Below are 3,518 nucleotides of genomic sequence, written 5' to 3'. Positions count from 1 at the left end.
AATTCAAAAATGTAATATTGTATCTCATATGGAGAATCAGCTCACAAAAGAAATGTCAGTCTTCTGAAAACGTCACTAGTTACTGCAGCGAGGGCTGTGGGCTGCAGGTGATCCGCCTGTAGCTTTGCAAAGGTGTAATGGAAACTCAAATTGCTTTGATAGCTTCCTTCAGGTCATCTACGCTGTTGGTCCTGTCATCTTCCTCTCGACAACAGAGGATGGATTTCTTTATTGGGTTCAGAATTTCTTGGCTATTGAAGCGCAGTAAAACCATGGTCATTGAACCAGCTGTTGGTTGCTTTTGCAGTGTGTGCAGGTGTCAATTCCTGGTGGAAATTAAAATCGGAATCTCCTCACAGCTTCACAGCGAAAGACAGCGCAGGGTGCCAAGAATTTCCTGGCAGAAGGCTAGTGATATTTTAGGGGAAAAAAAAAAACAGGTGGACCAACAACAGTGGAGAACTTAGCACCACGAATCATTACTGACCAAGGAAATTTTACACTGGACGTGAAACAATGTGGATTACGTACCTTCTGATGGACTGCCGATTGCTCTCTCTATGTCAAAAATAACCTCTTTTTCAAACTGCATTTTTTCGTCTGCTCCTGATTCTGACAGGTGTGAGCAGCCATTGCACACCTGCCTAAGAATTGGGTCTTGCACACTTGCTCATCATCTTTTCATAAGACTACCATTTATTAAGACATCCACGCCCGCCAGCCGACGGTTCGTCTGTGTTTCACTCCGGTAGTGTACACTGACCTAAATCTACTGCCAAGCCAAGTTGAACCCTAAAGCACCTGCGTCAAAGCCAAGGCCCGGGTGCCGGATTATATCTGGCCCTCCAGATCATTTTATATTATTATTATTATTATTATTATTTGGCCCAATGTTATCTTGTATAATTGTGACAGAATATATTTTATGGAGACCAAAATCTTGTGGGATATGTATAAGTTTACATTTTTATATAACTTGACATAAAAGTACTCGCCACCTTATCGTGGTGGAGGGGGTAGAGTGCTCGAATGATCTCAAGAGCTATGCTGTCTGGGGCTTCTGCCCCTGGTAGGGTCTCCCATGGTAGACAGGTCCTGGGTGACGAGCCAGACGAAGAGCAGTTCAGAGCCTCTATATGAGTAGCACCATCACAGATCCAGTTACGTTGCCCGGATGGGCATCACCAGAGCCCCACCCTGGAGCCAGGCCTTGGGTTGAGGCTCCTCCCAATTGATTCACAACAATTCAAATACAGAAATACTTACAAATGTAATAAGGAGCTTAATTTTCTTAATATATGCATTTTAAAAGTAAAATCTCAAAAACGTGTTAAAACTACAAAAAAACGTGATTTTCATCGGCGTGGTTCTTTAAATGGATTTTGCTCGACTACATCCCCAATTGCTGGTGCACCTTCATCTATCTCAATGTATCTTGCACGAGATTTTCTGATAAAATATTTGGTCAAAACCAATCCTGTCTCAAGATGTGGTCTGAAACAGTACAGAATTTAAACTTTGTAGAAAATAAATTATCAAATATTTTAATTATTATTAAAAATAGATTCCAATTTACTAAGTACAACTGACAAAACAATGTTATTGTCCTACAATAAAAAGGTCCAGTACTTTCTGTTTGGTGAAACAAAAGATTTTTATAACCCAAAGAAAAAATAGTTCTTGCATATCCTTGTTTAAGTTTGGAGGACAGTCTATCAGCATTGAGGAAGATCTGACATATCACCAACAAAGATTTCATGCTGCCTCCTGGACATCCTCCGTTGTTGAGCGTTCTTTTGCTGCAGAGGAACTACAGAATATTCTAGGAGCTTGAATCATCCAGATCAGACCACCTGCAGAAAACAAGGAGACTACTTTAACAGGGACTCCTGCACACAGCTGGCGTCTTCACATACAGACGCAGCCGCAGTCTCATCTGACAATCAGATTGTTGAGGTAGATCTTCCTGTGAGTTTAGCTGCAGGTGACCTTTGATCACAGCTGTGAATTCTGATCACATCTGCAGATGTGGGTTGATTCAGACATTTCCTTTTCACCAAGTAGATGCAATAAGTGCGTAAATATTCACGACAAGGATGGAATCGGTTTTCCCAATGAAATCAAAGTCTGAGATTTTTACTGTTTATATATATATATAAACAAAAGTCGCTACTTCAACTAGGGTTTTATCTACTGTAAAATGGTTTCCAGTGATCTTTCATTACAATTATGCAGTTTTTATCAAAAATCAAGAAGCCTGTGTCATTTTTTCAAAGACATATTTTCTGAAGCGCAGCAGGAGTTGTGGGTGGGACTCTTGGCGCAAAAGCAACCTTCTGGTGTACATAGAAGAGTCGGCAACAGTGAGAATTTGGATATCAATCCAATACCAAGAAATTGCTGGGCTGGTATCACCAAGCAGGGAGCTTGTGGCGTGCCTTTATAGGTCCAACATTGCAACATTTTTTTTATCTTCTCCTGATTCACAATTTGAATAAAGAAATACTTAGAAATTAAACTCTTATATCCAGAAAAAAGGCACAAGAACATGTTAAAAACACAATTTTCCTCAAAGTGGGTCTTTAAGAACTCTTAATAACAAAAACTAAAGTAAAAGTAAACAGATAAAAGTCAAGACATGAGAACAGTGATCACTTACGTTTTTGTTGCTTTCAATCTTGCAGTATAAATATAGTATATAAAATAAAAAAAACATGATGGTCATTCAATGGCTTAAGCTAGCATCCAATTTATCATTGATCTGTTAGTAGAAAGCCTTTCAGTGTCAATCAGAAACCAGATACATCAATGGGAACTTCAGATTCTATACGAGTTCACTTACTTTAATTTAATCCAAATCAAACATGCTGACTAAGGTTCTTAGAAAATACAAACAACAAACCCTGACATAAAAGTAAACCTGTTCTAATCTGAAGAGTTCCATGAGCACAAAAAAAGATTAAAATTCATGGGAAAAAAATAGTAGATCTGAACTTGCATCTTGGCGTTAAGTACGTAATGCAAATGTAGGGTGAATAGGTCGCCAATCTGCCTAAACACCTAGAAAACATTTAACCTATGAAGCATGTTTTCGGAGTGTAGGAGGAAACCGGAGTGCCCGTATAAAACTCACATATGAACGAGAACATGTAAACTTCACACAAAGAGGACCCAACTGGAATTTGAACCAGAGCTTTTTTCTTGTGAGGCAAGAGGGCAAACCACTACTCCACCGTGCAGACCAAAGTTGGCAATACATTCTTTTATTTACTAACTTGTCATTTTGAATTCAAGATTTTTATGAAATTGTCTGATTGAAGGTTCTTATGACTGTCAAATAAGACTAAACATGCATTAAAAACATACTTAAAGTCTCACAGAACTCGAGGGCCTGCTATGATTAACACACAGAATCATAGAGTTGGTCAGCAGAGCAGTTTGTATGAACAGGAATCCCTTCCTAGCAGTCAGTTCAACTTTAATCAGGAATAGAATACCTTAAATTAATGTCATGGCAG

General features: G+C 38.9%; 1 long non-coding RNA gene across 1 annotated transcript in view; it reads right to left on the bottom strand.

Moving 5' to 3' along the window:
- Positions 1–1,521: 1,521 nt before the first annotated feature.
- Positions 1,522–3,518, bottom strand: part of LOC112136953 — a 43,979-nt gene continuing 41,982 nt past the window's right edge. Inside the window, exon 3 of the long non-coding RNA XR_004948699.1 lies at positions 1,522–1,853. This is a non-coding gene — a long non-coding RNA (uncharacterized LOC112136953). The remainder of the gene's footprint in view (positions 1,854–3,518) is intronic.

This window comes from Oryzias melastigma, linkage group LG11 (assembly GCF_002922805.2).
Source record: "Oryzias melastigma strain HK-1 linkage group LG11, ASM292280v2, whole genome shotgun sequence".
Lineage (NCBI taxonomy): Eukaryota > Metazoa > Chordata > Actinopteri > Beloniformes > Adrianichthyidae > Oryzias > Oryzias melastigma.
Note: the sequence above shows the minus strand (reverse complement) of the source record. Positions and strands in the feature narration are given on the sequence as shown.